This window comes from Myotis yumanensis, unplaced genomic scaffold, assembly GCF_028538775.1.
Source record: "Myotis yumanensis isolate MYYU_CA2020_CCGP unplaced genomic scaffold, mMyoYum1.0.hap1 SCAF_15, whole genome shotgun sequence".
Taxonomy (NCBI): Eukaryota; Metazoa; Chordata; class Mammalia; order Chiroptera; family Vespertilionidae; genus Myotis; species Myotis yumanensis.
This window is the reverse complement of record NW_027223766.1, coordinates 49954737-49973014: the sequence shown is the minus strand read 5'-3', so window position 1 is coordinate 49973014 and position 18278 is coordinate 49954737.

The window sequence follows — 18278 nt, the reverse complement described above, 5'->3', positions numbered from 1 at the left end:
GCCTAGGAGAGGGAGAGACTGGCTCCCAGCTGGGAGCACTGAGGAAGGTTTTCCAGATAAAAACAACTACAACAAGCTGGGAAGGAGTTGTCTAATAGCAAAGAGGCCAAGGCCAGGGGTACAGAGAGATGCGTCCTGGCGTGGGAAGCCCCCACCTGGAACCTACTTCTGACCTCCTCTTCTCCCTCGAGCTTGGCAGAGACAGGATCTCAGGGAATATGCTCAGAATCACAGCAACCATTTGGAACATTTTGTAATTGAAAAGAAAGAGAGAGAGAGAGAGAGAGAGAGAGAGAGAGAGAACACACCGCATAGATGAAAATCAAGAGACAAAAAGGGAGAGGCTTTAAGATGAGCAAGGTTTTTATAAAGCATGTCTTTATCTTTTATTATTATTAATTGGGGGGGGGGGGCTTTTCTTTTCCAAACTGAGCCAAATTAGCTTCTAGTTCGGCTGTTGGGGAAGCCAACAGTTGTGTCTTCTGTGTTTTTAGCACAGAGTTTGTGCCAGTGTTTTTCAAACTTGAGTGTGGAAAAAAATTACCTTGACGAGATTATTTTTTTTATAGATGCCCAAGCTGAACCCACAATGCTTCTGATGCAGAGTGTGCCTGGACTTGGGCCACCATTCTTTATTTTTTAAATATGTTTTTATTGATTTTAGAGAAAGAGAGAGAGGAAGGGAGAGGGAAAGAAACATAGATTGGTTGCCTCTTGCACGCCCCCTACTGGGGATGGAGCCTACAATGCTGGCATGTGCCCTGACCAGGAATCAACCCGGGATGTCTCCGTGCACAGGATGATGCCCAACCAAGTGAGCCACACCGACCAGGGTCTCAGTTCTTTATTTTAACACGTAACCAGGCACTCCAGCTGCAGGTGATTGTTCTTCTCACCATGGACAAGACCGAAGATCAGTCCATGCCAAAGCTGAGAGCAGTTACAGGCACTCTAAGCAGTTCCAAAGATGCTAAAGTCCTCTCCTCCACAAACGGCAGCTTGGGAATGTGGACAGAGAGGGAGACTGAAATCCACATCGGCTTGTCCCGATTGCTTTATTTTATTCTCTGCATCTCACCCCCCTCCCCATCCCCGGCGCCCCCCAAGTAAAAGAGGAAAAAGAAAAAGATCTCATTAGTCAATTTTTACTTCAAACTTACTTTTTAAATAAGACCTGGCCACTGTACCGCCCTGTCTGGGAAACCAGGCAACCATGGTCTTTATAAGGCGACTTGAGGACACAGTTGTGTCCTAGTCCCGAGCCGGATGTGGTTGCACCACTCTCCTTTTCTTTCCATAAAAAGAGAGGAAGACACAATCGAGAACTAGACAAATAACATGGAAATTACCTCCTGTTTATAGTTTGGTGATGACAAATGTTGCAAAATGCTCCAAGCACTCACACAAATGATAATTACCTTCTGCTCCTGGGGTGAGAACAGGGACACCGTAATAGTCTCATCAGAGTTGGATAAACTGCAACGTAAGCAATAAAAGTTCCCTGAACATCTGGGTTCTGTCCACCCTCTGAAAGGGTTGTGAGCATCAGATGAAGCAGACATCGGGACATTTTGATTTCAGAGAGTGGTCACAGTGGTCCCATTGTGAATTAGATCAAGTCTGAATTTCCTGAAGTCACCAATGAAAGTCACTCTCAAAGCAGCCCGTGGCCGGAAGTCAAAGATGTGTCCAACTGAACCATGTCCTTCCAAGGAAAACCAATTCCTCAACCCCACAGCTTTCCTCATTTCAGTTCTCCCAATGGAGAGAACACCAATACTGAAGAGTTACCCTGGGCCAAGGAGCGTGGCGGAAACTCTACAAAGGTGAGATCATTTAACCCGCCCTACACACGGGCAGGGCTGCAAGTATTAGCTCTATTTTACAGAAGACAGAACGGAGACTCCAAGGGGCTACAGAACTTGGTTAATATTGAACCGGTAGTAAAGGGTAAGATAAGAACCCAGGCTTGTCTGATTCACACACAAACTGCAAGTTATACCTCAATCACCCTCTGCAGGAAGTCGCTCATAATCTCGCCCTGAATCTGAGTTCACCGTCCCTCTAGGTGTGTCGAAGGGACAGGAAGCGCATGCACCCTGGAGCAGTAGGAGGCTGGGTCACATGACTTTAGACTGTAAGTGTACATCCTTGTCATGGGCAACGCACTATAAAAGGCTTCCCTCCATGAACTTCTGGCTACATGTTATTGCTATGAAGAGAGGAAGGGAAGGAAACAGTACACAGTGTCTTGGCTCAGAGTAGTTAGGGCAGAAAGAGGGCAAGTGACTTGTCAGGTATGATCGTGAAGCCTCGGACCTTGGGGTCCTCATGAGGCTGGGGCTGGTTTCAGGATTCCTATGGTCCTGGGAGCCAGGGTGGGAGGAGGGATGAGGCAAGGGGAGCTAGAGGTCAAGGTGTGAGCACCGTGGGTTTCACACCAAGAAGGGAAGCAGCGTAAGCAGAGGCGTCAGTTTTTCTCCTGAACCGGACGGAGCTAAGAGACCTGGCTCATTTCCAGCTCGGCCCCTTTGTACTCATGTGACCTTGGGAAGGTCACTGGCTCACTCTGGACCTTACCTCCCTTTTCTCTAATATGTGCAATCATGTAAGACCATCTCCAAGTTCCCCTCAAGTTCTGAACTCCTCGAGCTCTATACCTTTGCCAGAGGAGGAACAAGGCCGGGGAGAGACCGGAGACGAAGGAAGGCACCCCAAATGTTCTGCAGTGTCTCCGAAGTAGGTAAGTGGAATTCGAGCTTTGAAAACAAGTTAAAAGCTGTTTCCCATGCCCACCTCACCCACAGCTTCAACCACTGCCTAAGGGATCTTAGAAAATTAAAAACAATGTATGTTCCCATTGGATTTATTTTTAATTTCTGAATGCAAATATTCGAAGGGAGAGGCTTAAGGCAAGTTCTGGTAAAGTTGAAAAAAATACAGAAAAAAAAGTAAATCAAAACCCCTCTCTCCCCACAGGATGTGGGAGAACAGGTAATGCTGATATTCTCTGATGGCTGGTGAGAGACAGGTAGATGGGTAGAGGGAATGTATATGCCTATACGTTGTGTGTGTGAATTTGACATGTCTCTACCCCAAGTTTCATCATATTTGCTGATTTCATTAAGATCCAGCGCAGCCTTTGAAGAGATGAGTTCTCTCTGCAGGTGTTCTTATTCCTACACATTCTGGAGCCTATTCAATGGACACTTCCACTTCCATGCTGGTCTGACCCCACCTCCCTGTGCTCATCTCTTACAGCTGGGCTCCCACGTCTCACTAGGTAAGGTTAAGTGCAGCCCATGTGCCTGTCTGTTATAAGAATACACACATACATGCACCCACACCTTGCTGCTGTTCTCATACTTCCCATAAGAAAGTCAAGTTCATCTAGTGAGACATCCTGGCAGCACAGGCCTATGGGTAACTAAAGTTAATACCCCCACTTGCTGAAAGGGCTGCAGTACAGAAGGCAGTGAGCTAGTACTTTGAGAACATACTGAGTGTTAGGTGCTTGGTTCTATGTTGCTGCATTTAAACCTTAAGAAAGAATTGTATGAGCTTCTGTCCAGGAACCAGTGCAACCATGGTCTGTATAAGACAGTTTGAGGACACAGTTTTGTGACCTTGCTGGACAGAGCGGTATTCCAGTCAGTAAGCAGGTGTAAAATCCCCACATCCACAGAGACTAAATGAAATAAAGTCATACAAGAAGAGCCTGGCACCCAGCAGGAGCTCCATAAATACTACTTCTCTTTTAGAGCCATTTAACCTAAATTTTGGTGAGGGAGTATCACCATGGCTTTCCCCAAAATTCTCTCCAGGAGCCATGACTCTGATTTATTCCTAACAGTCCTTCAATCATGCAGACCACCAATGCTCTTGACCTGGAGGGCTGCTCTCCGGGTCCCACAGCCACTGAGCTATAGTCAGAAAGTCAGGAAGGGAAGGAGGGCAGAGCCATTAACTGGTGCTGAAAGGAAAAGTGAAATATGATACCAACTGACGAGAGGATAGGAGCAGGGAATAATGGCTGAGAAGGAAGGCTGGGACCTCTGCAAGGGTGGAGGTGGGCAGGAGAATGAGGCCGGTGGGAATTAGTTCTGAGAGCCTCATGGAAGATGCTGTGTGTGAGTGTGTGTGTGTGTGTGTGTGTGTGTGTGTGTGTGTGTGACTCTTGAAGACACTGGTTCAGTCCTTGATTGTCATCAAGTCAACCTCCAAAAACTTTCAAATCTGTCCCTCTTCCCTGTGACGACGCTACTCCAGATTGCATTAGTGTTGGTCTTGGTAACTAGCCCAGCCTTCTTGCTTGTCTCATTCAACCTTGACTCCTTTTAATCCCAGGGTGAGTTTTCGAACCATGACATTACCTAATTTCAGAGCCCTCAAAACCTCTCCATGGTCCTCCAAAGTACAACCTTGGCCTCCATCATTGCCTCCTTGCTGCCCCACTTTTCCCTGCATACGACCCTCCAAAGGTGATTCTCTTTGGGACCATCATTACTTGTCATTTGTTTTACTCGCTTTTATTCATCCTTCAGGTGTCAGCTTCAACACCATTTTTTCTAAAAAGCATCACTTACAGGTGACATGCTCTGTATTTCCCTTGTCAAAATAATTGTCAGTCTGTGTTCTAATTGCCTGTCTAGCCCTTGGTGCCTACTATGACACTGTGAGAACGTTAACATCCTTGACATCTTCTTCACCATCGAATGGCTGATCCCTAACACATGATCTGGTGCCATTAGAGGAACTCAGTAATATCTGGCATATTTGTTAAAAGAAGGATGGAATAAGACTATCACTGTTGGGCGGAGAGGTGGCATTGAAAATAATACAAATGTGGGAATTACACAAATCTAGTTTTAGTTTCAGCTTCTTTATTCATAAATCCGAATGAATTTGGTTAAATTTCGCACCTTAGTTTCTTTGGCTACCATAAGGACACAAAATTATGTACTCTATGGGGTCATTATGAAGATTTAATGAGATAATATGTACTAGGCTTCTTGCAAATGATTATTGTTCAATAAGTAATTAAACAGGGATCATTTAGGCTCCATGGTATATTTTCACAAGCTCTTTCCCCATATATTTTCCTCTTAAAGATTTTTCTTGCTTTTTATTATCCAGATTCCCTCTGAGTAACCATTTGGGAGAACCAGAACCCAGGTCCTGGAGTTGAAAGGGGGTTGTAGATGTAAGATTTGCTCCTGGCGTAGTGTCCTGATTCTAAATAAGCTGGAGTTAATTTCCTCTTGCCTGTTGAAATAGCTGTCACTGAGACTCTGGCCATCCCCAGTTTTAAGCTAATTTGTCCTTTTAAGTATTAGAAGCTGCTTCTGGATCGAGGCAAATGCCAGTGGCACCAGTGTCATATTAGGAGGCTGAAGACAGTGATGTGTGACACATGAAATTGGGAAGACTCTGCCGGATGGATGGGGGGCCTCTTCTTCATACCAAGGGCCTCGGTCAGGCAGGGCCTCAGAGCTGGTTTCAAGGGCACAGGAAAGGCAGGCTGGAGGCAACCAGACAAAGGGCTTTGGATAGAAAGAGCGGTCCTTTCCGGTGGAGAGGAAGCAGCCACCACATGTGGAATCAGAAGCCCTGGGTGGATGGAGGGAGGCAGAGCAGAGGGAGGGAAGAAAGTGAAAAGTTCCCAATTCCCTCCTGAAGATTAGGCATTTGTGAGCAGCCGTGGGCCGTTTTTAATAGGAAAGATATAAACCCTATAAACAGGAAACCTCAAGGGCCATGGGAAGTATGGATTGCGCAAGAGTGTCTAGAGCAGCGGTTCTCAACCTGTGGGTCGCGACCCCTTTGGGGGTTGAACGACCCTTTCACAGGGGTCGCCTAAGACCATCAGAAAACACATATATAATTACATATTGTTTTTGTGATTAATCACTATGCTTTAATTATGTTCAATTTGTAACAATGAAAATACATCCTGCATATCAGATATTTACATCACGATTCATAACAGTTATGAAGTAGCAACGAAAATAATTTTATGGTTGGGGGTCACCACAACATGAAGAAGCGTATTAAAGGGTCGCAGCATTAGGAAAGTTGAGAACCACTGGTCTGGAGGCAGATAGGCAACGTGATCTCGGTAAGAGGTAGCAAATGGTTGAGTTTGGTAGAGGGCATGGGAATGAGCAAGCAGGCTTGGATAGGAGAGAGATGACAATGAAAGAATCAATGGGGCTTGAAAGCTGATTAGAGGTTGGGTTCAAGAAATAAAGCCTCCCTGACTGGGAGAAAAGTGGAACCAACAAGAAAAGATCAAGGTCAGGAGATGCCGCAATGTGGACAGTGGAGGGACAGGAGGTGCTTGCATTCCCCCCTGGATTGCTGCAGAGTCTCATGGGACTTGTGTCCACCTGACGTCACAACATCTAGTCAATCTGCTCTAAAATTCAGTCCAGCTGTTGGTGAACACCCCGGGAGAAGCAAGAGGGGGGCAGGATGAATTCTGCGCTTCCTTGTGGTGTCTCCTGGCCCAAACTCGTTCTGCCTGGCTATTGGAAGACGACGAACTGACCTACGCCAACGATGGCGCATGACACTGAATAGCACAGAGCGTGACTGTTTCCCAGGATCTTGACTTCATGGGTGGACGGTGAAGGCCCGAAGAGTGGGAGGCAGGGAGTTAGGAAAAGAAAAGCGAAACACTGAGAAACAAAAAGGTGACATTCTTTGCACTCCCTGCAGCAATGGGTCTATTTTTACATTTGCACATGGGGCAGAGGGCTGACGTTGTCATTTCAAACACTGCTTCGTCTTGACCAAGGCACGATTCCATGTGACAGCACTGAAACCACATCTCCCCGGGCGACCGAGCGGAGGACTTCTCAGTGCTCTGGGGATCCAGAGGTGCCACCACCATCCCAGCGTGTCCCCGCTGCCTGGAGAGGGAGAGCATTAATTCCCCAGAAAGAACACACTGAGTTTTCAAAAATATGAAGAAAGCACCCTGCAACACAATAACCTCACTGTGATATGGTTTATTCAGATTATAAAGGGGCTCAATTTTTCCATCTCTGAACTTAGAGTAATCCATATTATTTTTTTTAAGTGTCAATAGAAACCAGGTCCAAGACAGACAAAGAAAAATGTGCAAGACCTCTTTCTTGGGGGTAGAGAAAATGCATTCTAAAAAGCACACTCGCTGCCTTGTGTGCGTGTCATTTATTTCTGTATCCCCGGTGCCTGGTACCATGTCCAGGAGTTTAATAAGTTTTGGTAGGTTGAATGGGTTTAGCAAAGTAACTGTGCGATGTTATTCCCCTACCAGGAGTGCCCTGCTACTGTGTTCCTTTGACTGGAAAATTCCTACTTATATTTTATGTCATATCCCCACTCACATATGAAATATCACTTCCTGGGAGAAATCTTCTCTGTCAACAAGATTGAAAGGATGTCTCCATCATTACCTTAACACTGCGCTGGCTTACTGGGGGCGCCAGCAAGCGAGTTGTGCTTTATCTGGTATCCTGTTTGCCTCTGAGCAACCTGGAAGTAGAAACCATTTTTTCTTCTCTCCTCCTCCTCCTCCTCCTCCTTCTCCTCTCTTTCTCTCTCTCTCTCTCTCTTCTCTCTCTCTCTCTCTCTCTCTCTCTCTCTCTCTCTCTCTCATTGCTTGATATAACTTGGCACACAGTAGGTTCATAATAAATAAGGGTTGAGAAACTGCTCTGAGAGATATTAGAGAGGAAATATTGTCAGAGAGAAATAACGGATGGAAAGCAGGGATGAATGGGAAGGGAAGGGTGGTGAGAAATAACCCTGGGCAGTCATTTCTTCAGCCTCCTTGCATTTCTTTGCTTGTCATCAGTAAGTGATCTATGCATGCAGCCCTTCCAGCCCCGACACAAACCCTCAGCCGCGATTTCCTGCGTGAGGCTTTCTGCCACGAAGTTGCAAATAAAAGATAAAAAATGTGAGTGATGTTTTCTGGATGGCAGTTGCCTTCTTTTATGATTATTTTTCCCAATTGGGTTTAGAGCCCGAGTCTGCGTGTGGTCCCTCGGAGGAGAGCAGCTTTCCGGTCACAGTGAGCGGGAACCAGGGTCTGATACGTTCCCCAAAGGGAGCCATTATGTGCAGCCAATTAGATCCTGTTCCACGCTCCTCTGTTTCCTCCTAAATCATCGTGTATTTTTTGAAGTGTATGTGCTGTCTATGAGATGGATTGCTCGTCTCCTTTCATAAAACAACTGAAAGAATCAAGGGGCAGATTTTCTTGGCACTTTCCCCTTTAAAAAAATCAGCCACACTCATAGCCTTGCCTTGTTTTGTTTTTTTCAGGGGAATGACCCCTAACTCTAAATCGTCAGCTCAACCCTCTCGCTGGATCTTCAAGTCATTATCTTCCGTCCGGCGCACGAATTTCCACACGTCTAAAGTCTAACTCAGAATCTCCTTCCTCCGCCTGCAAAACCAGCTTCCCGCGTGGCATTGAGGCCACCTCTCTCCCAGCCACCAGGATGGAGGCCACAGTCGCCTGACATGAGAACGGGAGGCTTCTGCTGGATTTGCCTGTCACTAGTCCTCTGCACAATCCTTCTGAATTACAGGCATGAAGCTTCATTTCTGTCACTAGAACTCACACTCTCCAGTCTGGCTTTCAAAGCCCTACACAGATGACTCTTAGGTACCATTCCAGGCTATCTCCTGAGAAATCCTCCAAGAACCTTCTCCTGAGTCCCTCTAGTTACCATTCACTAAGCAGACTCTAACCCTCAGGCTCCATCCTCGGACTCACCATCCTGGACTAATTCCCTTTATCTCTCCAGTTCTTGTCCCAGTGCCTGGGCTACTTGGGGCCTTGGGTTTGATGCTTCTGTAAGCTTCTAGTGTGTTCTGTAAGTTCTGAAAGTGTGATCCCACGTAGAGTCCGGATGCTGGTCATCAGTGGTACCTTGACTCCATGCTCAGAAGCTCACTGGACAACCCAACCCCACTTCCAGCCCTCACCCTGGTTCCTAGGACCAAAGCAAGATACATGGCCCAGGGTCACTGTTTGTCTGGAAAGGAAGTTCAGAAAGTATCTAAGTAAAGGCATCCTGGACCATAAAATGAAGAGGAGCCATGATAAGATAAGATACGAAAGAGACACTTCGGATGTGGTGCACCATCTGGGAGAATTTACTGGTACTCTTTTCATTGCAATTGATGGAGACCTAACTCAAACCACCTTGAGCCATACCAGGAATGCATTAGCCCATGTCACTTAAAAATCTGTAAATAATTTTGGCTTCCTATGGGGTTGAATACAGGTGCGCAGATGATGTCCTTTGACACCTTTCTCTCTCCGTAGCTTGGCCTGCTTCCCACTGTGATTTCCTAGGTGGGCTCCTCCTTGAATGAGCAAGCTCTCAGCTTCCATCTCACCAGCTTAGCATCCCCAGAGAAGAGAGCGCCTCTTTCACAGTCGTGGTGCCAAGTTTCAGGAATGTTTCCTAATGAAGTGGTTTAGGCGCTATTTCCATTCCTGAATGAATCACTGTGGCCAGAGAGGAGAAATCTACCACCAGAAGACTTGGGGCACTGCCAGAAGGACAAGGGACGAGATGTGAGGTTGGTAAAACACAACCAGTGTCCGCCAGGATGGGTAAGAGAAGCTAGTGGTTCGGGACAAAGGGCATGCTGGAGGCCTGAGCCTTGTGGGTTGAGGGTGATTCTGGTCACTTTTATAGGTCCCACGCTTGATCTCTCTCTTATAACTTGGTACATGCAGAGGGGTCATGGGCGATGGTGAACCAGAGAAATACCTCTTCCCATCTCAATAATATGGAGCACACACTGATACAAAAAATCACTGGTCAAAGGAAGTACCTTCTACTTAGATCAGCTATTCAGAGGAGAATCTTATTGAGCAGATGTCTGGGGCCACCCATAAAATACGCTTTCCTAGTCTAGGTGAAAGGATGGGTGAGTGAGATCTGGGAACCAAAGGAACAGCCTCAGGTAACTTTAAAAGGCAAAAAACTCCTCAACCAGGTCTTGCAGTTTGGCCACCAATTCACCCCATGCAACCTGATGAGCTTTTAAGAGGTAAGAGCTCCTTTAGGGAATATTTCTCACCCCAGACCTTTAACCTGGATAAAACTCCCAGTGACCACATGCCATGGTCTTTCCTTGTTCTGTACCAGGGGTTAGGATCCAAGGGTTCCTCTGACCCCCACCCTCGCCCCAGGTAAATCCTTGATTAGACACATCCCAGCACATTTCTTCACCTGACCCAGGTCAAATTCCGCTTTCTCCCACAAGCCTGCCTCCCAATGGCCTTATTTTATGCTAGCTCCCCTCTCCCCCAAACCCCATAGTATGTTGTTTATTCTCCTGCGATCGCTCTTATCACAGTCTGCTTTTGAATTAGGGTTATTTATGTATGTGTCTGTCTTCATTGATAGACTGGGAGCTCTCAACAGGCCTGGAATCGCTCTTATTCATCTCTGTGTCCCCCACAGTGTCAAGTGCAGCCTTTACACTGAGCAGAGACTCCACAAACTCAGATAGCTGAGTCCAATCATATAGTTTCCTGCACAGTGTTTTTCAGAGGCTCCACATTCACTAGAGCACTGCTTCTCACTTGAAACAAACCCATGCTCCCCGTAAGAAATGAAAATCTCATGCCTCCTGCTGGGATTGGAGGGGTGTACTAAATAAACCATTCTCTCCACTTAGGCACTGAACCGGCTAAAGCGTTAGACCAGAAGGCAGATAGAGGATTCGAGCAGCTTTATTACGGATAAAAATTAAATTGAGGAGCGGCTGAGGATGGCAAGCCCTTTCTAGGGCTTCCTAATCTAAACACCAGCAGCAGGTCTTTTCGGACGTGGGCGTGCCCTTCAGAGATGCAGAGAGGAGAGGAGCAGAGCAGCGACTCCTGCGTGTTGTGAGCCGGTGGCTCCCAGGATGGTGGCTGAGCTATGCCTGCATGTCCTTCCTTAGCCCATATTCAGCCAGCCGCTCTTCCTCCCGTGGAGGAGTGAGAGGAGGGGAAAGATGTGGCTTGAGTGTCACTATAATTAAAAAACAGTCCTTCATATGGAAGGAAGCACAAGAGGTGCGGATTATGTCTTCAACCAGCACCTGTCTTCGTTCCTTTGTTCACTAAATTTTAAAGTAAATAACTATGCATCATCTACTTTGTCCCGAGTACCTGTTGGCACTTGGAATAGAGCAGTGAACGAGGAAGGCGCAATCACAGCCTCCAGGGCTCACAGTCCAGAGTGGGGAACAGACAGGAGGCACGTGATAGCAGGTGCAACACCCCAGGGCCTGTGGAGGCAGACCATACTGGGAGGTCCAGGAACGGCTCTGAAGAAGGCGTTTTGTCTGGGGTCGGATGGGCCTTCATAGGCCACAATAACAGGAAGAGGGTTTGGTGGAGAGAGGACTGGGAAAGAAAGGGAAAGTAGAGGAGATGGTTTCAAAAGGGAACAGAATGGTATGCTAAGAGCCTGGCACATCTCCAGAACAGAGAGGAAGCTGGTCCACTCTGGAGAGCTGGGAGTAAGAAGGATAGTGAGGTGCAAAGAGCCCATGGAGGTGGCTGGCCTGGTAAACCAGATTAAGAAATCTGAATTCATGTCTGGCTGGTGTGTTTCAGTGGTTGAACATCGACCTATAAACCAGGAGGTCATCATTCCATTCCCCGTCAGGGCACATGCCCAGGTTGTGGGCTCAATCCCCAGTAGGGGGCGTGCAGGAGGCAGCCGATCAATGATTCTCTCTCATCATGGATGTTTCTATCTCTCTCTCCCTCTCCATTCCTCTCTGAAATCAATAAAAATATATATTTTTTAAAAGAAATCTGAATTCATTACTAAATGCACCTCCCAAACTTACAAAATATTTCAAAAGTACGTACAGAGGCCCAAGATTTATTCAGCACTGAATTTTCATCTGCTTTCCTCACCCTGCTTCATGCTAAAGTACAAAGCTGATTGCCAAGGTACCCAGGTGCTGTGGCATTTGGAAATATGAATGGGATTAAAGTGAGAGGCAAATAATGACTCTAAGAGAGAGAGCGTCGCTGAAAGAGAAAACCAGAGAGAAAAACACAAAATCACGAGGGTTGGAGGCAGGCGTGTCAGCTCTAAAATGATTCTTAAGGGAAAGAGACAATTTAAACTTGTCAACGTACTTTTTAAAGGCAGCCAAATGCAAACAAAACTCACTTGGAGGTTTTGGCAGTGCTTTCATTTTTGCTGGGGAAAAAGTAAAAGAGTCTGCATTATCAGAATCTTATTATCAGAAACATCTAGACCAAAAAAGGCTCTGTTCTATTTTTAATGTCACCCGCTACAGCGAGGCTGACCCTAAGAGCAGTCATTAGTTAGCCCCATATATGGCACCTCTGTTTCAGAACCCAATTCCCAAAGCCAGCAATAATACATGGAGACCAGCGACGGCTGTGACGTGCAAAGGCAACTGATCGAGATGGAAGTCAGCCTACAAATACGAACTCCCACCCCTCAATGTTCTCCCCCTAGCACCGCGGTATATTAAAGCCAGAAGAAGCCTTAGCGACCATCTTGTCCTACCCTGTCACTATACATCTGAGACAACTCAGGCCCGGGACGTACAGTGATCTCCCCAGCATCACACAGCGTGTCGGTGGCAGAGCTAGATTTAGGCCCAGACGCTTCCTTCATTAGTACTGTTATACTCCCCGGGCTTCAGACAATGCATTGAAAGCAGGTGCAACCCAAAGACAATCCATGCGCCGTGATTCCAACTACATTTGAAGCCGGGTAGTCCAATGGGCTTAGGAACATTCCTCTGAAAAAGAACGTAGCTCCTAAAGCAGCACACTGTCGTCGCGGGGTGGAATCTGTTCCATTAAGGTGACTGCATGGTAGAACAAGGTCAGAATGTGTCCCCTTAGAGGCAGGCAGATCCCAAAAAGAAAGCCAGAGTGAACTAAGCCATTCACGCCAGCTGCCTTTTCCCAAACTCATCCATCAAATAGGCCATCTGCCTTCTGGTTCGGGTGGAGGGGAGTCACAAAAGGTGGGGGCATTCCATTGAAAACAAGGAGAAAGGAGGTGCCTTTTCTACCAAAGCCAGGAGAAAGAAGGTCCCTTCTCTAACATTTCAAGATAATTTTTTAAATCTTAATTCATGGAGCTTTTAATCATCAACCCAGGGTATAGTCTACCCATGGTGAGAGAAGATCAGCAATCTACCAAGAAATTCTTGTTTGCCTTCTCATGAAGCCACTTTCACTAATAACCAATATACCTAAGGGTATCTTATTGATTAGCTACATATATTTTGCTTCCAGTATGGGTCAAACAAATATTAATTGAATGAACTCCATGTCCATGTTGTACCTAAAACTGGAAAATGTATCCCCTATTCGATCAGATTATGTCCAGCCACATTATCTAAGAGAGCTCGTCAAAGGTTCTGGAACAAGATCAAATGGTGATCTAAATGACTCTCCAGCTCCACAGTGTTGCAAATCGAGAGACTTCTACCCTTGTCCAAGCCACAGGAAGAGACAAACGTACAAAGATCAAGTGCTCTTGCAGGTTAAAGCCCAAAGAAATGAATTTCTAAGACAAAATATTAGGCATTTTAAGGAAAAGTTCAAAGTAGAAAGTTCAAAGTATAAAAAGTAAGACCCAAATAAAAATAAATTAAACTCCCCCCCCCCCCCGCCGCCAGTTTTGTATTCTTCACGATGCCACCAAGGACTCCTGATGCCTCGGGAAGGTAGGGGTTCCCTTAGCATGACACCCTGGGCTCTCTTTCTATAATGAGTGTATTTCTGTTAGGGTCTCAACATTTGTATACGTCTAATCCAAAATCACTCATAAGCTCCCCTTCTAAAGGATCCAAAAAATTAATAAGGATAAACATTATTTTGGCATCTACAGCACACCCACAAAATTTAAAAGCATAAATTTCCAGTCCTAAATCGTTTAATTTAAGTAAAATCATATTCCAATAATTGATACAGCAATAGCAAGAGTGTGAAAAGCGTGAGCATCTGGTTTATGAGCATGCTGTTCAGTCTCGGTAAGCCCTCCAGGGCCTATGGCCTTTAAGAGAAACCTTCCATTAAGTATTAATGGCATATTTTCTATATTTAGGGGGAGAAAAATCTCCACCAAGCAATATTATTATTTTTTGTTTAAAGGGCTGTATTTATGAAACTCCTGTCTTCTATTTAAAGTATAGAAATGCCCACTGTTACAAGCCCCTTTCATTAAAAACCTCTTCATTCCCTTCATCATATTGAACTCGGCCTACAAAATGCACATTATCTTTGTGAGCACACATTTGCATTTCTGAGACAGTGGTTGCTGTGTGTTGCTTAGGTCTTAAGAAATCTGCCCCCTAGATTTCTCCTCACCCTAATATTAGTTTCGGTGAAAGAATCATCCCCAGCATATTCCAGCACCAAGACTGCAGTTGACGCTTCAGAAATGTTTGTTCTAGGGACCTAGGAAGGGCCGCTACCTCTGCTGTAAGCCCCTCAAGACACTCTGCTCACTTTAATTATCCTGGTCTTGATTAGCACTTTTTTCTGTGACATCCTCCTTTGCAGGAGTGAGCTATGCCTTTGATGTTTCTTTTCTCTCTGTTGTTCTGCTAAATTGTACAGGAATGCTCAACTCAGTTCCTAACTATTTAATCTGCTTCGTAGCTTGGCCCCATTCCCTGTCTAACAAATGGAAAAGTTCTACTCTTAGCTGGAATTGAATTCCTTCCTTTTCTCTTTGATTTTTTTTCCCTCTGCTTTCTGGCCAAAACATGTATTCATCTACTATCACCCTCTCGGTGTTATCTCTCATAGTTTCCCACAATGAGAGATATGAAATTAATAACTTTAGGGTCATCCAAAAGCCTCTACATCCCAATAAATCTTGCCCATTACCATTTCCCGAGTGAAATCACCAGACCCAGACTACACCAAGCCCAGACTGGACTTAACGTACCATTATTCTAGGTTCCCTTTAATATGTGTTGTGGTAAGTAGAATCCAAAAATAGTCTCAAGGTATGCCACCCTAATCCCTGGAACTCTGAATATGACATCACATCGATGATTATGCAGCATTACACGGCAAAAAGGATGCTGAAGATATAATTAATGTTTTCCATTAGTTGACGTTAATCAAAAGAAATATTATCAGTATTATCATGTGATTTATCTAATCACTTAAGTTTAGATAGTTGTACCTGGACGGTGGCCTTAGAATCCTACACCCGGAAATAGTCCAAGCATGTTCTCTACTGGCTTAGATGGTAGCTGAATTCCACCTCCAACATCTGTGTCACTATTGACCCAGAACTTCTTTGGTGTACGTCCTGTTGATCTCTCACTTGCCCAAACGAGCGTCACTACATGTCTCTCTCAGTTTCCAGGGCTATTTCCCGGTGTGGACCTTCATACGGTCACCTCTTAGCGGTTCCCAGGAATCCAGCCACGTTCATTCCCGTCAGCTTTCTGAGACTTTGCCTCTTTCCCTGTGTTACATTTCTTTGTATTCCTGGCACATTGTTTGATCTAACAACAACTAAAATGCCTTCTTTGAGAACAATTACACCTAGGTGCAGCTACTCGTACCTTTTATTATTACTGCTTATCTCATTTTTTCAATTTTATTAACCAATGTCACTCCGATAAATTCAATAAAAAAGAAAAAAATTTAAAATCTCATCTTTCATATCTGCCTGACTGTTCCTATAAAATGTCAACATTTTTTCCTAAGGAGATATTTTTCTGCTTCAACACAATCTCCCTGGGCTTGATTTCATTGTTCCATGACTCTTGTCGAGATAGTGATACCCATATAAGTCGGGATATCCTACTTCTTCCTTGATTTCCTGAATAAAATGATTCCTAGATGATAAATATTCCAGGCACAGGCAGTTTTTGACTTGCCTTCATAGCCTCTGGGTTTTTAATAATTCCTCTGAGAAAAGAGCTTATTCTTCTTTACAATAAGAATCTCCATTTATTTATGTATTTGTTTGTTTGTTTGTTTGTTTATTTATTTTTGCCTGTTTACTAATAAAAATCTATTACCAAATCTGTGGGTGAAGCAACAGTTCTAGTCTTGGGAAACTAAAGCTGTGGGCACAACCTCAGAATGAAGAAACCTCTGGTCAGTTTGAAATCTCACAGTACAGAGCTCTCAAGAACCCACAGATGAGCCTGAGTGTATAAGAGATCAGAGCTTGGGGTTCCACCTTTGTTCCTTCATGTAGCGAAACGAATTTCAGGGAAATTCAGTCTGCCTACCTAGGCCTGACAACAACATTTTAAAGTGAATATTTTACACAGTAGGGCTCTGCAGTCCATGAAGAACATCCCTGCCTTTGCAGTTCAAAGTGGTCATAAAGGATGTGCCATTTATCAAGTCCAAAGGGTTCTAATATCTGCTTCAGCCTCTACTGAAATATGAGTACAAGTCCTACCTGTGTGGTTCAAGGTCAAGTTTCAGCAGGCCAAAATGAAGATTGAAATGGCTGGCATATTTTCAAGCTTGTCCTTAATTGTATAATAACAGCCACTCATTAGCAGAAAAAGCCCGCAGGTCAACAGTACAACTGTAAAACCAAAAACTAACCCATGGTACACAAGTTCAATGCCAATGAGTCAAAATCCCACATGGGCACTATGACCCAGAGCCACGTCCCTGCCCAACAAATTGTCTCTCTCAACTCCTTTTATTTTGCCCCCAAATATCATTTCTCATCTGTGGTTTAAGCTGGTCTATCTTCACTCAATGACAGAATTTTTGTAGTCAGTAAGTAATACCTCGCTCTTTCCTATTATGGAGCAAGTGAGAAATGAACTCAGGGTTGGTGAGACAGAGATCAAAATGTCAGCTTCATTACTGATAAAAGTTATAGTTATTGACACAGTTTTTGTGCACAGCCAATGGGCTTGCGAACACTCTCTGTTCCAAATCACTGTTCCTCTCCTTTGACATACGAAGCCTGCCCCATTCAAATCGGTGCATAACAGAGAGAGTGGGCCAGATGCTTTCTCTTTATAGGCAGAAATGCGCCCAAAAGAAGAGTGAGGATGGATTGAGCAATCCACCCATCAATTAAGTTGCCTTTTTGCCCTGAGGATGGAGATGGAGAGAGAGGCCAGGACAGCCCTGTAATGGAGCGCTTTCTGCATGAAAGCATGAAGCCAAGAAGATTTCACTCCCAAACAGAACTGGCTCAATTTAGACTGTTTCTGAAGAAATTAAGTAATCATAAAGATAGGACTCTCCTAACAACTGACTGTCTGGTTTCCAAGTTCAGGGGTATAAGGAATAATTAACAAACCATCTATTCATTCATTCATTCATTTATTCATTCATTCGTTATTGAAAGCCAATCATGTAGAAGGCATTGTGTAATCCCCTATCAAATGAAGAAGCCAAGGACCAGAGAAATGAAGCAATGTGACCAGTGTCACCCACCACATTGAAGATGAAGCTAAGACTAAAACCCATCCTCTGGCACCACAAAATGAATAGGCTAAGATGTGTGCCCCTGGGCACGTCGCATCTGAAACGCTGTGTTCAGCGCTAGCCACCTCCAAGAAGTTAGTGACCCAGAGAAAAGAAGTCAGAGTAGTAAGAGAAAGTGTGGAAAATGGGTTCCGTGAGAAGTGGAAGGAAGAAAGCTGTGGTGGAAAGAGTTCTTCCGCTGGTGTCAGATCACCTGGGTTGAAGACGTGGATTCAATCATGTTGAGTTGCTATAACCTTGGACAGCTCCCCTGACTTCCTGAGCCTCCATCCCCTCCTCTATAGGGTGGAGATGACGATAAACATCACTGCCCTTCTCACAGAATTATATGTGGTAATGGATCAGAGTGATTTATGTAAAATGATGCAACATTAGGCATTTTACTATTATTATTATGGTTATCATCATTATTAAAGGTAATGGAATACAAATGTTTAGCAAAGAGAGTTGAACCCTTGGTTATTTGAGATTTTGTCTCTTATGACCAAAAAAAAAAAAAAAGACTAAACTTGCTAGCCTTCTAACTGTTAAGGTGTTTTTCTAAGTTCTCATTGTAAATTCACCACTAAGCAATACTGTGATTACTGTGGTCCCTACTATACATATAAGGAAAATGAGGCTTCAGAGAAGTTGAGAAATTTTCCCAGAGTAACATGGGAAGTAGGGGAGTCACACCTGGCATGAAGTCAAAATTCATCTTATTTCCTCTGCACACACCCTCAGCCAGTCTCTTGCAGCGGGCACACAGAGCTGAGAACAGATAGAGGTG